We start from the raw sequence: 24,710 nt of genomic DNA on the forward strand, positions 1-24,710 counted from the left end.
CACTGTTGGCATTTAACCAAAAATAAGTAATGAAATAGCTGAAAAGAGCCCAGAAGAGACTTTACCAAAAAATCCTGCAAAAAGATAGAACAGAACTTGTTATACACACTGCTATCTAGCCAACTTACATAATTAAACACGGTTTTAAATACCATTTTACTCTAGTTTTAAGGATAGTAGTAAACTATGTTTAAGGTAATCAATAGAATGTTAGACTACTTACATATTTTAAGCTTGCTGACCTAATCTTGACGAAAATAAGATTCACTTTCCGTGGCCCTACTTATCAATTCATTGGAAAGCAGTAGAGACCATTGCATTAAAAGTGACATACAAATCACTTTCCCCAAATTCCTTTGGTGTTAGCAGTGGGAGATAGGTGGGGTGAATTCAGAGCATATGTCTTGCAATTGATTTTCACTTCTTAATTTTTAACTGAGACTTTGCTGAATATGCCCCTGCCTCGAAGCAGGCTGCTTGATGAATATCGCTGAAGTGGAGTGAATCTTTTTAAAAATTATTTGAAGGTCATTTTAAGAAGCCTTTTTATGACGTTCCTCTTAAATACAGCCCATTCCTGTTCATCTGAATGGCCCAGGGGACAGCTGAAACTTTCGGAAGACAGGCTTTTGTTTTGAGCTGAGCTACAGGGCTCTGTGATGGGAGAGCAGAGCTGACTAGAGGTGCAGCTGTGGATACAGCTAGTTACATGCGCTGCCATTTGCCCTGGACATGGTGCAGAAGCCATGGAACACCACATTTGGGGTGGGTGCATTGCACTGGCGTAGCACAGAGTAGACACATTGCTGGAAATTGCTTTCTTAGTTTATCTGAATCCAAAGTGTCTGCAGAGGGGCGACACATTGTGGATTCGGAGAAGTAGCATTTTGGGATAAATGGAATTTGGATAACCACATTCTGGGAAAGATTAGCTCAAAATATTGAGGAACTTGAGGCGATGTTCAGGGAGTGGGTCGGGGAGAACGTGTGTGTGTGTGTGTGTGTGTGTGGGGAGAATGGTTCTGGTGAAAGGGACTGTATTAAGGACCCCTTGACCCACAGAACGGACTGTCACAGGCAATGGCAGTGGAATATGAGCAAGACACCTTAATAGATCTTTCCCATAGCTAACTCCAATGATAATGTAAGCTTGCTTCTTGCTCATCACTGTATTTCAGCCCTCGTCTGGTGGGAGGATAGATTCGGTCCTTGTGCCCACTGCTGAGGCTGCCTCTGATTGTCGGGTGGTGTATGTTGATTGGGTGCAGCCCACAAGGGACTGCGTTGAAATCACCAGCTTATGTGGCATAGGATAATGGACAACCACTAGGTGGATTCTCCTTTTGGTCACTAGTAGCAAGGGCTGGCTTGGATCAGAACTAGTAATCTAGGGGGGAAAGGCTGCCTGCGACCTGTTACCACTCCCACACCTCAGCCCACCTCATCGTTTCTGCTCATATTTTTGAAATAGCCTGGATGTGACTCTGGGTTCTCTAATAGCATACAGCCACATAAATGCCTGATGTCTCCTACAAACCATCACCATGCTCTACATTCTTAAGGCTTGAGAACACCCTCTCCAGTTTGCTCAGGGCACGTGGGAATTTTGGTCATGTGAGAGGCCAGAGAGTGTCCTGCCTCCTTCTGTGGAGAAGAAGGGGGAGGCAGGGAGTGTACAAGGTTGAAGTGATGAGGGGGAGGGATGAGGAAGGGAACAGAATGGCTGGAGAGTTAGCTCCTTTTGCAAGGAGGGCAGGGGAGGAGCAGGAGGAAGGAACAAAGTGACAGGATATTAAGGTGGGAAGACCAAGTGACTGGAGGACTAGGACTTGTGTGTCCAGGAGAGCAGCAGTGTGATCAGCAGCAGCAGAAGAGACTTGCAGTGAGGCAGGGGGCCAGACTCTATGAATTTGGTGGGGAGGATCCCAGAATTAATTGATTTTTATTCAGGGACATGATGGAGGGTGGAGATCCAGAATGGATTAAGTGGTGGGGTGTGAAGATGTGGCAATGTAAATTTAAATAGACATGGGTTCAGGGGTCATGACAGCACAGGTACTCAGCTGAATAATGTTCAAGCTCCGCATACAATGAGGATGAAATTGAATAGATCGTTACATATGGCATATAAAACACACTGGCACTGATGCCTCCTCAGCTAACTCACAAACTTATTTTAAGCGCACTGCCTTCACAGATGTGCTTTTTCCCATCAACATTCTCTTCATAACCATAGTGGGTTGGGTTTTTCAAAGGGGCCATTGGAAATTAGTGGGATTTGGGCACCTAACTTCTTTAGGTCCTTTTGAAAATCCCTGGTGCAGACTCTGAAGTCTTGCCATCTGATTAAGCCTTTTGGGATAGATACTATCACTGTGGGTGGTTCTGAGAGGTTTCTGTTGGTGATCTGTATGACCTGGCATTCTCTTCTAACTTTGTTTCTTTGACTTTTTAAAAGCCATGCCCCACTTAGGGCTATAAGAACATGAAAACATTTACCCATTATATCCTGAATTCTTTCTATCCCAGTCAGCTATTCTGAATTATTAGTAATAATAATTATGCATAGTCCTTTGTAACGTTCATCCATGGATCTGAAAGCACATTACCCAAATGGGTAAATATCATTAATGTCCAGGCCAGCTAGGACACCAGGGGGTATCTTCTATTTTTTTTCAAAAGTGCCCTAGAATCCCCATCTTCCAGTTCCAAACATCTCCTCGTAAGGCCAGTATCTCAGGGCTCATCTACCCTTGGAAATTTACTAAATAGCTATTCCAGAATAAGAGTGTCCACACAGGAATTTATACCTGTATAACTATTCCAGAATAGCTAGTCTGGTAAATTTCCACGGGTAGATGAGCCCTGAGACAGTGCAATGCTCCTGGCAGTTCCATTGTAGTGTCATGAGCCCTAGCCAGGAGCCCAGATCCTCAGCTAATATGTTGAGCTGTCTACTACATCTGTAGATATTCTGGTCACCCCTAATTTCATATAATCATTTAGGACATCAGGACATTCAAGGGATATTTTAAATTTTGTTGTAAAGATAAGTTCCTGGGCAGGCAGTCCAGCTTCTTCAGTGCTCATTCAAAACCCTGTAACGGTTTTCTCATATGTGAATGCATAGAGCATGTCTGTTGAGAGCGATCTGGCAGTTTTGTGCCGACCAGAGAGCTCCAGAAGCAATGAGGAAGGATCTCTGCTTGTAAGGGCTCAGTACAGTGTTGGAAAGGGGGCTTCTCAAAAATAGACTTTGTATTTTTTAAAAATTTCTTCTCTGATTTTGTTTTGCTGGGTGTTGGCTCTTTTTAATCTGTCAATTGCCAGCAGTGAGCTCACCAAAAGGCACCACGCAGTCGAGACTCGTATGACTAACATTTTCAGAGCAAGTGTCACCTGCTGCTGAGGGGATGAGTTAGTGATTTGCTGACAGGAGCCTGGAAGAGGCCCAAGCATCTATAGGAATGCCACATGTTGCATGACAATCAGGGGACATCACTGCTCAGATTGCATCGAACCTTTAATGACCACCAGTATGCAGCTGGGTCTGTAGTGATCTCCTCCATCTGAATGGGGAAAGCCCACCTGGGCCGGTTTTGGGTAGGATGCTCTGCCGCTGGGCCTTTGGGGGAAGCAGACTCTTTTTGTTGTTGTTAGTTCTTTGCTTTGTTTTATTTTTTTCTCCCAAGTCAGCAGGGTTCAGTGGTCTGGCCCTGCACACCACAAAGTGTAAGAAACCCCCACTTTAATTTGTGGTTAGATATCTGTTAAGATTGCATCCACTTCCCCAGTCAGCACTTAATTGGCAAGTCGCTTGATTTAACAGCGTGGGAGCCAGTACCGGAAAAATGGCTTGAATAAATCACTGCCTGACGCTAGAAAATAGATATAATCTCAACATTAACTACATTAATAGTAGCAGGAGCTGAATTAAGAAAGCCATAAAGTATAGGCAGGAGAGTATAAATTATAGCCATCTCACTGTCTCCTCAGTCTCCATTCTCCCTCCTCCTTCAGCCCCTCCTACACCTCAGCCCACCCATTCGCATGGGGTTGTGCCTTTACCAGCCCTGTTTTATGATGAAGGACCCAGGCTGATCTGCATAGAGAGGAGCGATCTTCTGAACTGCACCTTTACCAATTTGTGTCATCTGTTCTGGGGCACCACCAGACTTGGCCTAATCAGTTTTAGTGGCTAAATATTGATTTCAAAAGGATACAGAAAGGAAGGTAATTGCTCTGCTGTTGCAATAATGCATTTCATTTTCCCCCCTCCCTGGGCTGGTGGAGGCTGTGCTCTTTTATGACTCTCTGATCGCGTACATCTTTAACATGATTGTGGGGGGCTGGGGGGTGGGGAGAATGGAAGAGAGGGGAGAAGTGCACTGCTGTTTGCAAGATGCTTTCTAATGGCACAAAGGGCACTGGAGCCCTGGCTTGCATGCATGCAACTGGCCACATGTGGGGAAATGTGGTTTTTATTCCCTCAATGGGAGGTGATTTAGTTTTGCTTGATGGACTAAATTACGATAGATGCCTGAGTCTAGGAAGGTAAAGGAAACTAATTGAGTTACACCTTGATGGAGCTTAATTAATTTGTGTCTTGCAATTGCTTCATAACCTTTTTTGGGAGCACTCAGAACTGAGCCCAGAGAAGTTGGATTGTAGTGTAAAAGGAATGTTTGTGTTTCCTTATATGCAGTCTTGGCCTGTTTATATACAGCACTGTACAACTTTCTTTATACAACTTCTTGCATGCAAACTGCATCCCATAATGCTTATAGCATTGAAAGGGAAAAAAACCATGGTTTTGTGGTTGAGGCAAAGGACTGGGGTTCAGTTCTGCCACCAACTTCCTTGGTGACCCTGGGCAAGTCCTTTAAACTCTCTGGATCTAAATTTGCAATCCTGTAAAATGGGCATAACACTCCCTTAGTTCACAGTGGTATGAGAATAAAATTCATTAGTGTTTATGAGGTGCCCATACACCACATTAAAAAAACACCCTAAGAAAACCTATAAACAAACAATAAAAATAGCAGCGGGAGGGAGAAATCAAGAGATCTGGGCAAGGGAGAAAAAGTTATTTAATCCTCTGAGGTTTGAAAAAAATGGAAGCATATAATTGTTAGTGTCTAAGGTGCCACAAGTACTCCTCGTTCTTTTTGCTGATACAGACTAACACGGCTACCACTCTGAAATTGTAACCTTTGTGCCTCAGTTTCCTATCTGAAAAATCAAGGCTTGTATCCATAAGGGCTCTTGTGAGGATTAATGTTTCTACGGTGCTGTGAACATACAGAAAGCTAGATAAGCACCAACTATTCGTCTAGCAACTGGGCCAGGACCACCTAATTTATTACCCCTACTCTCGGGAAAAGTGTCACAGGATTTCTAATGACTGATAGTAGTCTGGACCTCACCCAAAAGAGGAATCCTAGTGAAGAACACAGGTAGCATCGCTGGGTCAGGATGCCTGGAAATCAAGCCAGAGGAGCAGGGGCAGGAAGCGCAAGGCACGCAGTCCAGAACAGGGTGGAGCCCACTTGGTTGGATAGCTTCCTGTTCCTGCTGCTGGCTTATGTAGGGTCAGCAGGCCAGTCAGCTGTTCCGGGACTCTGCCAATAGGACTGCAGGGGTAGAGCCTCAAACTGGAGCTGGGCTTCATGGGTCCCAGGTAAGCAAGCATCAGCAGGCTGCCAGATGGAGGGTTGGAGCATGGCTGCTGCAGACCTGGTTGGGCTCCAGGGGTTATGAAAACGGTGAACTTTTGAAACTCACTGATTTGGTATAAAAGGCTTCTAAATGCCCTCAACCTGCAATCTTGAGCTCTTCTAACTGAGGTGCTACTTGGAAAAAGCTCGGCTAATCTGGACTCTTTATACCAGACACGCATTTCCTTTCTCCCCTGGATAGTGGCACAGAAGGCAGTGGTGCCCATGTGAATTTCATGTCAGTGTGACTGCATGCTCCCCTGTCACCCTGGTGCGCACAAAGCACTCTTGCCATGTGACAGCTGTTTCTCTTCCCTGGGAGCTGGATTGAAGTGTTGCACCTGTTTCGTTAGGCAAGCCCTAAATACTGTCCTTCCTTTCCACTGCAGACTGAGGAAAAGCAAACACAAGGGGCCTTCTGGAGAAGACCTCATGCTAATGAGATTCAATGCAGTCTGGTGTGACAGATCTATTAAGCATTACCATAAATGATGCGGCGATTGTTAACTCTCTCTGAGGGATTTCTCTCTGGAGGCAGCCGTGACTGACTTGCAGCCCCTTTCTCCCTTCTCTCAATTGTTCATCCTCCAGCCTCAGCTCTTGTCCATGTGGGTTTGTTTTTCTGCATTCCCCAGGGTACTTCTCCTGTCGCCCCAATTTCAGTGCCCCATGCACCACTGACTGCCAGCTGACTGACTAATGGTCTCTCAGATGTGGCACTGGAGGTTGGCTTCTGGCAGATTTGATGGTGCTGCTAATTCAAATTCCTTAGAGACCTGCTCAAAGCAGTTGCACAGTCCAACCCCCTCTGACATGCACAACAAAGTTTCAACATATAAGAAATCGGCACACTTTTGCTTTGGTTGTGCAGCTCCCTTTATGAAGAGTTGCTTGGGTTTTTTCCTACCTTAAGGTTTTCAATGTAGTATCAAGGTGCTTTTTACCAGTAAATGTTTAATGATTGATCAGCCACTACTCGTAGTGCTATATGAAATTGAGTTTTTGTTTGTTTGTTTGGCGCTATCAAGGTCCGTGCAGGAAGAGTTACAATTTTAGGATTGATCTAAGAAGTAAAGTGTAGATTTGGATCCACGCTTTCCACGATATCAGGGGTGTTGGGATCTGGAGTTTTGCTTCAGGATCCTCTTTACATAAAATACTTAGCACTTTCTTCCTCACATATCTGCCATTATGTGGAATTTTATAACCGAAGATGTGGTTTAATTATGCTATAGATGTGGCTGTAACTGTAAATTAAAGCCTACTTTAACAAGACCTAATCTTTCCACCATCCATCATATCAGTGCACTGGGCTGGACACTACAATCATGAATTCCTTTAGTTTGTAAAGCTTTGCTGTGTGCTTTGTTTTTTAATCCAGTTGCTCTCATTCTCTTCCAGCAGGGGGAGACAGCTCTATATGAGTCATCCTCAGGGAAGGCTGAAGAATTAATTTAATTTTAATCACAGAATACCTGTGAATTTCAGGTTTGTTCAGGATTTTTGTATGTGTTTAAAACACACAATAGTTTAGCAGCACTGAGATGCTGAAAGCAGAGCGTAGGGGTTTTTTCATCTAGGGCGTGCTAAGCAGAATGCTTGTATGATCAGGTGGCCTCATTAGAACTATTTCCCTTAAATTGCGTGAGTACCTGATATAGCCCTAACACAGCAGGCTTTTGCAGACTTGTATTTCACAGGGAACTCAGTCCAGGGAACTCAGTCACTACATCACTTTGCCCCTGTAGTTTCTGTTGTCGCCAGAAAGCCCCTGATAAAATACATCCCTAAATCATTCAGAAGGATGAAGTTGTTTCTCTTTGTTTCTTTACCAGGGCTTTGTATATTAGTCATGTGTGAATGGTGGCTTTAGCAAAGAGTCATCTAAAGACCTTGGGAATGTATCAAATGCCTGTTCTGAATAGCCTGTACAACTGCAGCGTGTGCTTTTCAAGGTCCCCGATAAGGAGGCCTCAGAGTTTAGAGTTCCAGTAGAGAGAGGTACAAGGAAACATCCTGCTAGTTGATGTAGAAGTTGCAGGCACCCGTGAAGTCTTACCTTAAAGAGCAACCCCACTGGCAGAAATTATGCAGAAAGGTTCCCAATACAGCCAGTAAATGACTGATTCAGCTGCAACATGCCTATTGGCCACTTCTTCTCTGCAGGTTCTTGCTTTTGTGAGTGCTCTAATTTTTTTAATGGTTCTTGGAGGTGGTAGAAGCACTGGGGAATTAGAAACGGTCCCCTAAAGACTAACTGTTGGTTTGCTTGGGTTGATGCAGTCCGAAAAAAAAAAGCTTGAGTCCTGATCCGAAAATCCAAGTCTGCTATTTTCATGCTGGTTGGGATCAGCTGAATTATTCTCCTGACCCCATTGAAATGGATTGTGCGTGCATAAACAAACTTCATTATCTGCGACAACCACTGTCTAATGTATTGTGTTGCTTAATTAAGTTCAGAATTTTTAAAAAAGCGATTCTGTAAAAATACGAACCCCACTCCCTGAAAAAAAAACAAAACTGTGTGATCCAAGCAATGCCAAGATGAGTGCATTCCAGGAAATACCTCTGCCCTGTGGCACGTTGACTTGGCACTGATTCCTGCATTCACTTCAGAGCACTAGTCGGCTTTGAGATGTGTTCTGTAGTAATTGTGCCAGCCAATTTTCTGGAGTGATGCGGTATGTTAACTACATGATGCTTGTCTGCATTTTCAAATTTAGGAGCTAGCTTAGATTGTGAGTTCTTTGGGGCAGGGACTGTCTTGTTCCTCGTTTGTACAGCTTTGGCACAAGGGGGGACTGGTCCATGGCAGGGGCTCCTAGGTGCTCCCATAATACAAATAATATTTGAATTGAGACCCCATTCCTCTTTCCGCTGAAGTCAGTGGGAATCTTCACTTCATTCTCGTTGGGATGGCAAACATTTCCCTTATTCCTGTGTTCTGCTAATTGAGTTTTGTTCCCGTCATAGGGGACTATCCAGCATAACCTTTGGAAGCAGCTCTGCAGAGTTCCAATCTGAACTCTCTAACTTTAAGAGCAACCCCTATCTCTTTGTGGTTGGCTGGTTTGCAGCCTGCGTTGCAAAGTACCAATAGCTCCAGCTGAAATGGATTTTTAAAAGTGTCATATTATGGAGAATTTTACTTTCCATCTTGTTGTTTATTAGGCTCTTAAAGGGAAAGCTTGTAATGCATCCATTGATCGAAATACCAATTGAATAGATGTGAGCACATAAAATTGTCCCGACCCTTTAATAATGGAGCAATATCATTTGTAATGTAGGCAGTGCAATTAGTATTGCCAACCAATACACTACCCCTTGATGGGTGCCTTTGAATCATTTTTATACATTACAGCATATACAGAAACCAGGCAGGCTAACTTGCTGTAAGTATCTAGCCAACGAGTAATGAAGCCCTCGGAAGCGTGCAGTTCTCTTTCGAGGGTATTATATCTTTTTCTCTTTCTTTCCCTCTGAAGTGGAGCCTAAACTCCCTCTTTTTTTTTTAATCTTGGTTAGTGTAAAGGTAACAGTATAGGGTAAGGAGCCAGGAACAGTGTTAGACAGTATTGCACAAGCTTTCCCCAACCTAGCTCGGTACAATTTCAACTTTAGGCTTCCGTGTATCAGATGCTCAGATAGTACAGTGATGGATATGGTATAAGGACTGACTACGTATGAATTTGGAGAACTAAATCTGAGACAGAAGTGTGAGATTCCCAGGAGTTTAGGACATAGAAAGAGCAACTGTCCCAGCTTTCATGGGAAATCATATTAGTGTTTATAGAACACTTTGCATATCCAAAGTAGTCATCAAACTTTAATTAAAAATTGTACATTACTGCCTGATGTCAACACCAAAACTGATGTGATGTACAGAGCAAAGCAAAGTTTATGTGAAGACCTAGGAGAACCAGGCTGATAAAGTAGAGATAGTTACAATTTTCTGACCTGTGTGACAGCGAAAGAATAACTGAAGGTTGCAGCAGGTAAAAAGATAAGCTACAAGAGAGGCAGGATCCATTTTTCTTTAACCAAAGTGTATGCGTAAGTGGTTAAAGCACAGGACTAGGAGTCAGGAGATATGGGTTCTGTTTCTGGATTTACTGTATGTGACCTTGGGCAAAGTGCTATGGCATGTATTTTGAGAGAGACATGTTGGGTCTTACTGTAAGAAGTAGTGAACCCCCCAAACGCTAAACGAAGTCACTGGGAGCTGCAGGTGCTAAGCACCTCTGATAATGAGGACCCAAGAGGTCAGAAGTTGGGCACCCATATTTAATGGACAATTTGAAAATGTTGACCGTAACCTTTGTGTTTGTGTCGTGCCTATAGAATAGGGATAGTACTTACCCTGCCTCACAGAGGGGCTGAGGTTTAATTAATTAATGTTTGCCAATCGCTTTGCCATCCTTAGATGGAAGGTGCTATAGGAGAGCAAAGTGTTTGTGAGCAGGTATCTTTGCCAGCCTCCTCTAAAGCAAAGTCCTCACACTGAGTAGAGTTAAAAACTTACTGCTTACTGGGGTTTGACGGTATTAATTTCCTTGTTATTACAGTTCAGTCTCAAACCTCCTTCCCAGGCTTGCTCAACCCACACACTGGATCCTCTCTCATCAGGCAGTCACTCTCAACTACCTCCTATCTGAGTGTGGTAATGAGTCCCTTTTTAAATGAGTCAGCAGAGCACTCTTAACCCTTTCATAGCAGGATCAACACCTACCAGGAGGGTGTGGGTTGTAGGCAAAAACTGCTGGCCTGTTAAAATATTATTTAATTCTATTAATGAATACATTTAAGTTACATATTTTTTAGGTTATGGGGAGGATGGCATTCAAAATGAATTCACTTGTGGAGAAAATGAACGTGCTGAGTCATGTTAGGAAACTGGAGAAGAGGGGAAAACATTGATTTAGGGTATCGCTTTGTCTTTGGCTGATTATTTGGAGAACATTTGCAGCTGTTTCTCAAACATGGAATTATATGCAAGTCATCTGGATTGGTTACTTCAGGCATTATGACTGATACCTTTAAACATTTCCAAGATTACGGAACTGCCTTGGATGCAGTGTCAAAATAGGTTCCTGTCATAGCACTCTAGTTTATAGGATTTATCTTGCTGTTTAGGATTTTAAAAGGTAGTTTTCAATTAGGCTTTGCAAAGTGGAGAGTGTAGCTTGAACATAAAGATACGCATTGATGCAAAATTACATGAGCATCTGTTTTCCCACAAGGTATTGTTGAGCTGGTTTGGATGCATACTCCATCAAGGTGGTAATAATACTTAGCACTGACGTAGCACTTTACAAAAGGAGACTTACACCTGACAAAATCCCACGCTCATTTTACGTATTAGTAGGTTAGAAGGGAAGCAGCAAAATACAAATTCTGTTTTATGAGCCACCCCAGTTGGAACACATCCAGAGGACTGAAATACAGGCCTTGTCTACACTGGCAAGTTTCTGCGGTGTAACTCCTGAGGTGATCACACTGCCAAGCCACATAATGTGCAGAAACTCGCAGTTGAAGCACTGTAAAAAACCACACCAACAAGAGGCATACAGCTTTCTGCACCAGGGCTACAGCGCCGCGGTGCCAGTGTAGACACCCTGGTCGATTATAGCCCTGGGATTGGCCTCCGAGAGGTGTCCCACAATGCCTGTTTTCGCCCCTCTGGTCATCGGTTTGAACTCTACTGCCCTGCCCTCAGGTGACCAACCGTGAACCCCATCCCTTAAATTCCTTGGGAATTTTGAAAGTCCCCTTCCTGTTTGCTCGGTGACGTGTGCAGTGGTCAGACCGAAGAGGCAGAGCGCGCAGTACACAAACCGTTGAAAGGTGGCACCAAATGCGGACAGAAGCACAGGGATTGCTGGGATGCCAAGCAATGCATCCCGGGGCATTGGGACAGGACCCAGGATGGCCTGCGACCCCCTCCATCTTCCCACAACTCTTAGCGGCAGGAGAGGAAGAAATGCTTTGTGTGGGATAGCTGCCCAGAGAGCACGGCTCTGAATACTGCTGCAAGTGTCACAAGAGTGAACACGCTATTGCGCAGGCAGCTGAGAGTGTGAACACACAACAGTGGTTTCCCTTCAGCGCGCTCTGAGCAGCGCTGTACCTGCCGGCGATGTAACTCTGCCAGTGGAGACCCACCCATAGTTTACTAGCCTCTGGCATTAGTTGGTGGATAAATGTCATTTATGTGTCATTGTGGAAGAACGTAGACATTTCTTTGCTTTCACTTTTCTTCTGACTCAATACCACTAACCTGAGTGAGTTAACATGCTACTTAAAAAGAAACAAACTCCTACTCCCAAGTAGCAGATAGGTCCAAAGAGGCAGTTTATTGTGGTTCTCAGAGCAGACACTCACATGTAACAGTGTATTTCAGAAATGCTCAGAAGCCAATAGCGCCTGACTGCAGCTTGTGTCGGAAAAGATCCATTTCATGTAACCTGAAATAAATCATAATCAACTTCTGAGCTGAGCTAACGGGGGTAAAAGAAAGCTAATTAAAGGGGATGGTACTCCCCTGGCCTTGCTAACGTAATTACTGATCTGCTGTAGTGTTAGAACTTTGCCTTTGCAAAGCTACATATTAGGGAGTTGTCCTTATTTCCATTCTAAATCTTGGCTTAAGTAGTTGAATGGGACATTGTCATGGGTTTTAGGCTAAAAACTGACGTACCTTGAAAATGATTTAGTATAAACAGTCATACCTGCTGGAGTCTTTCCATCTTTTTCTCTCAATGACTATTGCAGTGGTGGAGAAGTTTTTTAAAGTGTTAAGACTTATAATTTATTAGAAGACTTAAACTGTGAACCATTTTAAAAAAACATTTCCCTGAGTCCAAACTGTGGGGTAAAAGAGTTCATGGACAGCAGAGAGCATGGATCCAAGGGTATTTTAAAGACCAGGAGTATAATTTTGAATTGGATCCTGAAATGAATGGGGAGTTAACGCAATGGTTTAAGGCTGGGGTGTGATCATACCTTTTTGTATGTGTGAGATGATGGAGCAGCTAGGTTCTGCACATGGGACTTTGGGAAGCTCCAGAGAAGGGGAATCGCTATAGTCCAAGCAAGAGGAGATGAAGGCATAGAGGAGAATTTAATCAAAAGGCCACAGCGTATCCAGCCAGGGTTGCAGACATGGAAGATGAGATTAAGCAGGAGCAAATAGCTGATGCAATATTAAATCTCTGCTGTTTAGTCTCTAGACATACAATAGCTTCCAAACTCTGGGTGAGGGGGACATGAGAATAAGCTCTTGGTGAGAGGGTCCATGAAGGGACGGATGTCTGTGAAGCTAAAGTTGCAGCAAGCAAGCTGTGTGCTGAGAAGGCAAGTAAAGTGTGAACATAAAGCATCTTGGGTCTGAGACGCTCTGATCACGAGGTGTTGAATAAACCAAGTTGTGCAAGATCACAGAGGAAAGCTGAAAATAAGAGGGTTGACATGATCCCCGTTACCCCTGAGGAAAGCAAGAGCCACAAGAAGATGCGTGATTGAGATCACAGCAGCTGTTTGCTTTCAAGAGCAATGATGAAATATTAATTACAGATAGAAATGGCATCCTGCAGAGAGCAATGGTGTTGTACGGATACGTTTGGCAGGGTATTGCAGGCCCCCTCCCATTTCAGGGGAGGCTCAGAGAAAGAACCTTTTTTTTTTTTTTAGTCCATTAAAGTTAGAAAGAATAGAAGAAGCACTGAGATACCATGGTGATGGGTTCTGTAGAAAACACTGAGAGACAAAATAGTCCTGAGACCTTGCCACCTAGAAAGGGCAACTGAAGAACTATTCAGTCTGGAGAGGAAGGCACATCTGCTGTCATTTTCTCTTTACACAGCATATGTAATTTGAAGGACCCACACAGCTGCGGTGAGGGGCAGGGTGCTCTAGCAGGGTTCTGCTGGTGGCCGCTGAAATACAGAAGACACCAAGGGCGGCTAGAGGGCTCATGAAGTATTAAAGGAATTCTGCTCTGAGCTAAGAAAGCTAAGGACGACTGGGGACTGCCCTTGGGACTGCGCTTTCACTAGGGTATCCGTCAGTCCCGCTCGGAGAGAGAGCCAAGAAATCCTCAGAGAAGTTCAGTAGGCTTTGTAGAACATTTTCTTTCGTTTTTCCTTGTCACAGGTAAATCTGCTAATGCTGCAGCACATGTTGAGGGGAAAATGATCGTGTATCTGAGACGTTTAAAGCTACTCGCTTGGGGGTGAAATTTACCTCTGTGGAGAGGGAGCAGCACAAGCCCTGAGCGTCATTGAAATCCCACTCAGTTCTCGTTTGAAAGGCTTAGGGAGGTACGTAGGCCTTGTTCTATTTGGTGCAAAGAATTATCTTAAACTAGCTCCATGGCTTAAACAACTGACAATCAGTAAATTATGCCCATCACTGGAGTTTGGTTGCCCAATTCAGGTTGTATTAGACAAGATCATTGCAATTAAATAACAGATATTCACAATGCTCTCAAATTAAGAGGAAAAACTCTCTTGTTATTAAACCCCTGTGTCAATATCCTTATAAAAGACTCTGCTCTGACTCTGACAGTGGTTTCTGTTTGCCTGAAAACTTACTGTAGAGCAGTATTCCATCGCAGAAATATTAACTCTGATACTTGGTTCTTTCACTTCCCTTTGCTGCAGCCTCTTGCAAAGATTGGGATTTAAGATTGCCTCAGGACAGGGTAGCACTGTTGACATACAGATGTGTTATTTTGACTTGCAAAGTCCTCGCTGATGGAGGAGTCCAGAGATGGTAGTTCTGGTCGGTTAGCAGGTGATGTCTGAGATTAGTATATCAAGTACACAGAATTCACAACCAGAAGTGTACAGCTCTCTGTTGGGTTCGCTTCCCTGTTGGCCTCTCACCTGCCTTCATGGGTTTGACTAGATAGGCAGCAGTCTCCTTCCCTAAGTGTCTTCCATTACCCACATTGCCTTAGTCTCTCCTTTCCCACTCATTGACAATGGTTAGGTAACTGGTGTTCTGAGACCACGGTTTATCACGCTGACCAGTATTGTCTCGTTGTTCTCCCCTGTCTGTCCGTCTGTCTGTAGCCACCTGTTGTCTCTTAGATTGTAAGCACTGTGAGGCAGGGACCGTCTTTTACATTAAATATTTTGACTTGTTCAGATACTATGATAATAGGGGCTGTACAAGTACCATAGACAGCAATAGATCCAACACCCTGTGGCATTTATGTGAGCATTATATCCCCACTTTACATAAGGGGAAACTGAGGCACAGAGGGGGTGACGTGACTTGCCTAAGGTCATAAAGCGAATGGCAGAGCTGAGAACAGAACTTGGGAGTCCTGACTCCCAGTCCAGAATTCTGTCCACTAGACAACATATACAGTTTTTTTTTAAAGCGTCTTCCAACAGATTTAATACATCTGTAAATCAGAAAGGGGCCTTTGTTTTGATCTTTAAGGCAATCTGGAGCATTCCTGTAAATTCCCCAAACATACAGTTCAATCTGCATGGGATGCAGCTGCGGGCACTCATAACAGGAAAATTGCAGGGATTGTCAAAGGCCTGTTGACACACAGCTGTCTTGCATAACAGTTGAAAATACAGGGGATATAAAAGAACCATGGTAGTGAGGAGGTTGAACATGACATGGGACATTAAAGGTTATCTGTTCCTTTCAATTTATTTTGCTGCTCAAGCTATTAAGCTCCCTTATACTCTCTGGCTATTATTGACCAATAAATGATACTGTGAACAGACACGCAGCCTTAGGTTAAAATCTTTCCGGAGCATGTCTGCTCATCCTTTTCCTACAGTGGAGAAGGAAAAGGGAATGTAACATAGGATGACAGGTCTTGCATGTGGTGAAATATTGTTCACCATGCTAAATTAGTAATCTCAGGCCTGATCTACACACATCATTGTGCAGGTTTAACTGAAGAGGTGATTTGTTTAAATTGGTTGATGGTTAAATCTGTGCAGCTTTGTGTATGGACACTATTAAATCAGTTTACACCGGGCTTACATAGAGAGAGCTTTAAAATTGATGTAGGCAAGCTAAAGTGGTTTAATTAAAACTGGTGCAAACTTGTGTGTAGACAAGACCTGTGTGACTTATTTGTAATAGGGCAACAGTAGTTCACATAAAGAGTCTGTTACCTAATCACCTGGCAAAGGTTCTTGGCATTTCTGTTTTGTGAGAGCCTAAAGGGCCCCATTGTCGGAAACCAGTGAATTTTGTTTTGCTGTAATCCCTGTACTCTCGCCTCAGGGAACCCTTGCACAGACTCATACAATTTGGTGCAATTGCCAGCTTTCTTTCAAAGCAGCCTAGGCTTGATTATGGGTTTTGGGTCCAGTGGTTAGAGCTGTGTGGGGAATGTTGTCACAGTGCTTACCTATACTGAGCTTGCTGGAAGCCACTTCTCTTACCCCAGACTTTGTTCCAGAGCCTTTCATAGTTTGGTTTTTAGAGGGGTTAAAAAGCACAAAGTTCCCCCCTGTGGATCCTCGCGTCTCTTTTTGGAGCTCTGCCCCCATTCAGAATGCTCAGCACTCCCCAGGCACATAGAGCTGATGCTGTATCCACCATCCTGCTTGTGGAGCATGACTGGAAGAGCCTCACTTTGGGGAATCTCAGTGCTTCTCCTTAACCAGGCCTAATGGACTCTGAGCACCAAGAGATATTGCTATGGGGGGAGGAGGGTATGTGAGATGGAACAGAGTAATATGAATAAGATTCACATGATGAGTATTTGGGTAGTGTAAAGTTGAAGTCAGCAATTCGCTGGGTGGGGCTAGTTATGATCAATACTTCGTAAATTCTCCCTTACTTGGACTAAACCATGTAAACCCAACTTGCTGTACTACCCCTCCCTGGCCACCCCCCAGATGGAGACTTCAGGAACCCTGCCAGCTTCTTAATCCCACCCTGGTATTTTCAAATGCTATTGAAATGTGACTAGCTGCTCATCAAGGGGCACATTCTGTCCCTCCCCCCGTGACTGTGGAGGGTCTCAGGTGCAGTGGGACACTGTGTCGTAATTGAAAACCATTTCACCTGGCTTCCCTGTGCAGCACTCTGTACACCATGCTTTTTGGCAGCCAGGGTCTATGCAGTCTTGTATAAGAAGGCATTTGTATTCCTCATGGTCAGTGGAGTTGCAAGCAAGCAAAATGACAGGTTTCAGAGTAGCAGCCGTGTTAGTCTGTATTCGCAAAAAGAAAAGGAGTACTTGTGGCACCTTAGAGACTAACCAATTTATTTGAGCATGAGCTTTCATGAGCTACAACTCACATCATCGGATGCATAAAAGTGGAAAATGCAGTGAGGATGTTTTTATACACACAGACCATGAAAAAATGGGTGTTTATTACTTCAAAAGGTTTTCTCTCCCCCGACCCCACTCTCCTGCTGGTAATAGCTTATCTAAAGTGATCACTCTCCTTACAATGTGTATGATAATCAAGGTGGGCCATTTCCAGTACAAATCCAGGGTTTAACAAGAACATCTGAGGAACGGGGGGGGGGGGGGAGACAGAAGGGGAAATAGGTTACCTTGCATAATGACTTCGCCACTCCCAGTCTCTATTCAAGCCTAAGTTAATTGTATCCAATTTGCAAATGAATTCCAATTCAGCAGTCTCTCGCTGGAGTCTGGTTTTGAAGTTTTTCTGTTGTAATATCGCAACTTTCATGTCTGTAATCGCGTGACCAGAGAGATTGAAGTGTTCTCTGACTGGTTTATGAATGTTATAATTCTTGACATCTGATTTGTGTCCATTTATTCTTTTACGTAGAGACTGTCCAGTTTGACCAATGTACATGGCAGAGGGGCATTGCTGGCACATGATGACATATATCACATTGGTAGATGTGCAGGTGAACGAGCCTCTGATAGCGTGGCTGATGTTATTAGGCCCTGTGATGGTGTCCCCTGAATAGATATGTGGGCACAGTTGGCAACGGGCTTTGTTGCAAGGATAGGTTCCTGGGTTAGTGGTTCTGTTGTGTGGTATGTGGTTGCTGGTGAGTATTCGCTTCAGGTTGGGGGGCTGTCTGTAGGCAAGGACTGGCCTGTCTCCCAAGATTTGTGAGAGTGTTGGGTCATCCTTCAGGATAGGTTGTAGATCCTTGATAATGCGTTGGAGGGGTTTTAGTTGGGGGCTGAAGGTGACGGCTAGTGGCGTTCTGTTATTTTCTTTGTTAGGCCTGTCCTGTAGTAGGTGACTTCTGGGAACTCTTCTGGCTCTATCAATCTGTTTCTTCACTTCCGCTGGTGGGTACTGTAGTTGTAAGAATGCTTGATAGAGATCTTGTCAGTGTTTGTCTCTGTCTGAGGGTTGGAGCAAATGCGGTTGTATCGTAGAGCTTGGCTGTAGACAATGGATCGTGTGGTGTGGTCTGGGTGAAAGCTGGAGGCATGTAGGTAGGAATAGCGGTCAGTAGGTTTCCGGTATAGGGTGGTGTTTATGTGACCATCATTTATTAGCACTGTAGTGTCCAGGAAGTGGATCTCTTGTGTGGACTGGACCAGGCTGAAGTTGATGGTGGGATGGAAATTGTTGAAATCATGGTGGAATTCCTCAAGGGCTTCTTTTCCATGGGTCCAGATGATGAAGATATCATCAATATAGCGCAAGTAGAGTAGGGGTATTAGGGGACGAGAGCTGAGGAAGCGTTGTTCTAAGTCAGCCATAAAAATGTTGGCATACTGTGGGGCCATGTGGGTACCCATAGCAGTGCCGCTGATTTGAAGGTATACATTGTCTCCAAATGTGAAATAGTTATAGGTGAGGTTCCTCAGACGTTCTTGTTAAGCCCTGGATTTGTGCTGGAAATGGCCCACCTTGATTATCATACACATTGTAAGGAGTGTGATCACTTTAGATAAGCTATTACCAGCAGAAGAGTGGGGTGGGGGGAGAGAGAACCTTTTGAAGTAATAAACACCCATTTTTTCATGGTCTGTGTGTATAAAAACATCCTCACTGCATTTTCCACTTTTATGCATCCGATGAAGTGAGCTGTAGCTCACGAAAGCTTATGCTCAAATAAATTGGTTAGTCCCCAAGCAAGCAAAAGGAATTGACCCCAAGGCCTCGATCAGGAGTGATTTGGGGTGTGTCCCCACAGTTACACAGTGAGCTCTTTGGGGAAGGGGCCCTGTCTTATCTCTGCTTTCTAAAATGCTTAGCATGCTTTAAGCACCGTGTGAGTGCTATGGCATGTAGCATCTCCACCACAAAATGGAAGAGGCGACTGGCACGCTCTCAGCCTGGGCTGGGCTTTTGAGGTCTCAGCACACAGCGATGCTGCCAACTGCAGTTTAAACTCTGCGTTGTGATTTTTCTCAGGAGCAATAGAGGAATTAAAGGGAAACGCTGTTGTGGAGCTGAAACGCATTCAAGAGAGAATTTGAAATAAATCCAGTGGGAACAAAGCAGCTGGATTATAGCTCACGGCCAGCAACCCAGGGGAAAAGGAAGAGCTTTAGTGGGGGGTGCAGCTGAATGTGACGTCCCTGCTTCCCCCCACAGTAAGACACTGCCATACAGGGGGGACACTGGATTGTGGGTCACGTTTTGTCATCATAGCCCATAGCTGTGCAGTATTTTTATTTCTTTTTTTAGACCAAGGTCCTTGGATTCAGTTGTTGCCATAATCTAGGTGCTGATGGGGCAAGTGACCTTCAAGCAGCATGCTGGCAGAGTGTGGATTGGTGAATTAGGCCGGGTACAGTGTTGTGCTCTTCACAGCTTTCTTGAACCTATCAGGAGATAAAGCTCCTGATGCAATGCAAGTTAACAGAGTGTAAATGCTTTTTAGAAAACCCCAGAGCCAGCAACCTCCATATGACTTCAGATATTTTCCTGGCTTCTTTCTCAAAGCTCTTAAGTATTGCAACATTTTGATGTAAACATGACAACCCCCATTCCCACCTCACCTGCTGGACACTCAAAGACATCAGAATCTTCAGTTTTGTGATCATGGTCCTTTCATCTGCAGTGAATATTGCTGCCTCAGCCAGGGGGTTTGTAACTTCATTTTGGGTGAATGAGTAAGAAAGAGGGAAGCTGTTTGGGATAATCATTTTGTTTATGTGGAAACAACTTTTAAACTAGGAAAGATTCAGAGATTTTTCAATCTGGGATTTTAAAATACAAATCTTCCCAGTCAGTTTAACATAAAACCTCACAGTAATTTTAATGTGACTTCGGAGTCTCTAACCCTGCATAACATATTAAATATCTGCATTTAGTGAAAGTCAGCAGAGATGTTCCAAAGCCCATCTAGTGGCCTTGTTCCTTCTATGGTGGGGCGGGGTTGCTTGATCCACCTAGGAATACTCTGTGTAAATGCCTGTATATAAATGGATTTATTGGCCTCTTTTTTCTTATTGGGATAAAGTGTGGTCCAGTAGCCCATTGAGCAGGAGAGCTGGGAGTTGGGATTCCTGTGTTCTAATTCAATCTCTGCAGCTGTTTGTCACCTAGTGCAATTTCTGTAACCTCTCTACGCTGTCTGTAAAATATGTCTAATGACATCAATCTACCTTGCAGTGGTGTTGTGACTTAACTATTTTGTGTGAGGCCCTTTGAGGTCTTCAGATGTAAAAATAGTGCAAAGTGCAGAGAACATAAGAACGGCCACACTGGGTTAGACCAAAGGTCCAAACAGCCCAGTATCTTGTCTTCCAATAGTGGCCAATGCCAGGTGCCCCAGAGGGAATGAACAGAGCAGGGAATCAAGTGATCCATCCCCTATTGCCCATTTCTGGCTTCTGGCAAACAGAGGCTAGGGACATCATCCCTGGCCATCCTGGCTAATAGCCATTGATGGACCTATCTTCCATGAACTTATCTAGTTTTTTTTTAACTTTGTTATCGTCTTGGCCTTCACAACATCCTCTTGCAAAGAGTTCCACAGGTTGACTGCGTTGTGTGGAAAAATACTTCCTTTTGTTTGTTTTAAACCTGCTGCCTACTAATTTCATTTGGTGACCCCTGGTTCTTATGTTATGAGAAGGAGTAAATGACACTTCTTTATTTACTTTCTCCACACTAATCATATTTTATAGACCTCTGTCATATCCCCCCTTAGTCATCTCTTTTCCAAGCTGAAAACTCCCAGTCTTATTAATCTCTCCTCATATGGCAGGAGGTTGGACTAGATGACCTCCTGAGGTCTCTTCCAACCCTCATCTTCTATGATTCTAGAGGCAATATGATATTTTCTGTTGTATTATCCCTTTCTTAATGATTCCCAACATTCTGTCCACTTTTTTGACTGCCACTGCACAGTGAGTGGATGTTTTCAGAGAACTAGCCACAGTGACTCTAAGATCTCTTTCTTGAGTGGTAACAGCTAATTTAGACTCCATCATTTTATATATATAGTTGGGATTATGTTTTCCAATGTGCATTACTTCGCATTTGTCAACACTGAATTTCATCTGCCATTTTGTTGCCCAGTCACCCAGTTTTGTGAGATCGTTTTGTAGCTCTTTGCAGTCTTCCTGGGACTTAACTATCTTGAGTAGTTTGGTATCATCTGCAAATTTTGCTACCTCACTGTTTACCCCTTTTCTCAGATCATTTATGAATATGTTGAATAGGACTGGTCTTGGTACAGACCCCTGGGGGACACGACTATTTACCGCTTTCCATTGTGAAAACTAACCTTTTATTCCTTCCCTTTATTTCCTATCTTTTAACCAGTTACTAGTCCATGAGAGAACCTTCCCTCTTATCCCATGACTGCTTACTTTGCTTAAGAGCCTTTGGTGAGGGACCTTGTCAAAGGCTTTCTGAAAATCTAAATACACTGTATCCACTGGATTCCCCTTGTCGACATGCTTGTTGACCCCCTCAAAGAAATCTAGTAGATTGGTGAGGCATGATTTCCCTTTATGAAATCCATGTTGATTCTTCCCCAACAAATTATGTTCATCTATATGTCTGACAATTTTGTTCTTTAGTTTCAACCAGTTTGCCCGGTACTGAAATCAGACTTACCGGCCTGTAATTGCCGGGATCACCTCTGGAGCCCTTTTTAAAAATTGGCATCACATTGCAGAACTACTAATTGGAGGATAGCTAATTTCACATTTGAGTTCCGTCAGAACTCTTGGATGAATACCATCTGGTCTTAGTGACTTATTACTGTTTAGTTTATCAATTTGTTCCAAAACCTTCTCTGATGACACCTCAATCTCGGACAGTTCTATAAGGTGCACTATAAGGTGGGTAGAAAGCTGGCTAGATTGTCAGGCTCAACGGGTAGTGATCAATGGCTCCATGTCTAGTTGGCAGCCGGTGTCAAGTGGAGTGCCCCAGGGGTCGGTCCTGGGGCCGGTTTTGTTCAATATCTTCATAAATGATCTGGAGGATGGTGTGGATTGCACTCTCAGCAAATTTGCGGATGATACTAAACTGGGAGGAGTGGTAGATACGCTGGAGGGGAGGGATAGGATACAGAAGGACCTAGACAAATTGGAGGATTGGGCCAAAAGAAATCTGATGAGGTTCAATAAGGATAAGTGCAGGGTCCTGCACTTAGGATGGAAGAATCCAATGCACCGCTACAGACTAGGGACCGAATGGCTAGGCAGCAGTTCTGCGGAAAAGGACCTAGGGGTGACAGTGGACGAGAAGCTGGATATGAGTCAGCAGTGTGCCCTTGTTGCCAAGACGGCCAATGGCATTTTGGGATGTATAAGTAGGGGCATAGCGAGCAGATCGAGGGACGTGATCGTTCCCCTCTATTCGACACTGGTGAGGCCTCATCTGGAGTACTGTGTCCAGTTTTGGGCCCCACACTACAAGAAGGATGTGGATAAATTGGAGAGAGTCCAGCGAAGGGCAACAAAAATGATTAGGGGTCTAGAGCACATGACTTATGAGGAGAGGCTGAGGGAGCTGGGATTGTTTAGTCTACAGAAGAGAAGAATGAGGGGGGATTTGATAGCTGCTTTCAACTACCTGAAAGGGGGTTCCAAAGAGGATGGCTCTAGACTGTTCTCAATGGTAGCAGATGACAGAACGAGGAGTAATGGTCTCAAGTTGCAATGGGGGAGGTTTAGATTGGATATTAGGAAAAACTTTTTCACTAAGAGGGTGGTGAAACACTGGAATGTGTTACCTAGGGAGGTGGTAGAATCTCCTTCCTTAGAGGTTTTTAAGGTCAGGCTTGACAAAGCCCTGGCTGGGATGATTTAACTGGGACTTGGTCCTGCTTCGAGCAGGGGGTTGGACTAGATGACCTTCTGGGGTCCCTTCCAACCCTGATATTCTATGATTCTATGATTCTATGAGTTCCTCAGATTTGTCACCTAAAAAGAATGGCTCAGGTTTGAGAATTTCTCTCATATCCTCAGCCATGAAGACCGATGCAAAGAATTCATTTAGTTTCTCTGCAATGGCCTTACCGTCCTAGAATCTCGATCATCCAGTGGCCCCACTGGTTGTTTAGCAGGCTTCCTATTTCTGATGTACTTAAAAAAAAATTTGCTATTACTTTTTGGGTCTTTGGCTAAATGTGCTTCAAATTCTTTTTTTGGCCTTCCTAATTATATTTTTATACTTCATTTGCCAGAGTTTATGCTCCTTTTTATTTTCCTCAGTAGGATTTAACTTCCACTTTTTAAAGGATGCCTTTTTGCCTCTCACTGCTTCTTTTGTTTTGTTTAGCCATGGTGGCACTTTTGTGGTTCTCTTACTATGTTTTTTAATTTGGGGTATACATTTAAGTTGAGCCTCTATTATGGTGTATTTAAAAAGTTTCCATGCAGCTTGCACAGGATTAGACTGCTGTACCTTTTAATTTCTCTTTACCTAACTTCTTCATTTGTGTGTAGTCTCCCTTTCTGAAATTAAATGCGACAGTGTTGGGCTGCTGTGGTGTTTTCCCCACCAAAGGGATGTTAAATGTAATTGTATTATGGTCACTATTACCAAGCAGTCCAGCTATATTCACCTTTTGGACCAGATCCTGTGCTGTGCTTATGACTAAATCAAGAATTGCCTCTCCACTTGTGGGTTCCAGGACTAGCTGCTCCAAGAAGCAATCATTTAAGGTGTCAGGAAACTTTATCTCTGCATCCCGTCCTGAGGTGACATGTACCCAATCAATATGGGGAGAATTATTTTATTACTTGGCTGTTTTCAGTTTTACCTGGTTGAGAAGAGAACTTCTCCAGCATGTAGGAAAAGGAGATGTCATATTTCATGTGGATAATGTGGAACCACCATCCTGCTGCCCAGCCCACTCCTCCCCAAATCTGCATTGCAGGTATAATGAAGTGTTTGTTATATAACAGTCAGCCATAAAAATGACCACGATAGTTTTGATTGCAAGATTAAGTAATAGTTTGAGCTGCGAAGAAGAAAACTCTTTAGATAACTTCAATAATAAGTATTGGCAAGGAGAACACAGGAAATCTATGAAAGGTTTTAAAAATATGAAAAAAAAATATTAGATGCTTCAAAGGCAATTTGTATTATTTACAGTTGATACCAGTGGTTCTGCTCTTGCAGCTGGAGTTCCCTGTTAGTGTTAAACCCCTCTACTGCTAGCAGCTGGGGATTGTATGTGCCTTAAAGGTGATGCTTGGAATAGATGCCATTGAAATGGGGGACCCACTTTTCTAGTCTCTGCCAGAGAGAGGCTTGAAGCTGAGGGCCTTACAGAAAAGGGTACAAGTCTGCTTTGGTAACGTGGGTGAGCAAAGCGTCTGTTGCAGAGTCTTCAGGAAAAAAAACAGTCGTTAGTCAAATGGCCATCGAGGGAAAACTTCCTGTTGAAATGCTGGTTTGCTCCACAGACAGCTGCTGAATAGACTTACCCTGTTATGCAGCAGCCAAGGGGATTTGGTGAGGGGCTGTGAGCCTTCTGAGCCATTTACGCTCTAAAAAGAGCTCCCTTTCCAATCCCTGTGAGGCTACGTGTGGTTAACAAGAAAGCAGCCAGCACTCCTGTGGGAGGGCTTTACGGACTACCCTC

General features: G+C 43.8%; 1 protein-coding gene across 5 annotated transcripts in view; it reads left to right on the top strand.

Annotated features, from left to right (window-relative positions):
• The window catches only part of ZC3H3 (zinc finger CCCH-type containing 3), a 340,425-nt gene that overhangs the window by 162,539 nt on the left and 153,176 nt on the right, over positions 1 to 24,710 (top strand). The window lies entirely within an intron of this gene.

Source organism: Chelonia mydas, chromosome 2 (assembly GCF_015237465.2).
Source record: "Chelonia mydas isolate rCheMyd1 chromosome 2, rCheMyd1.pri.v2, whole genome shotgun sequence".
Taxonomy (NCBI): Eukaryota; Metazoa; Chordata; order Testudines; family Cheloniidae; genus Chelonia; species Chelonia mydas.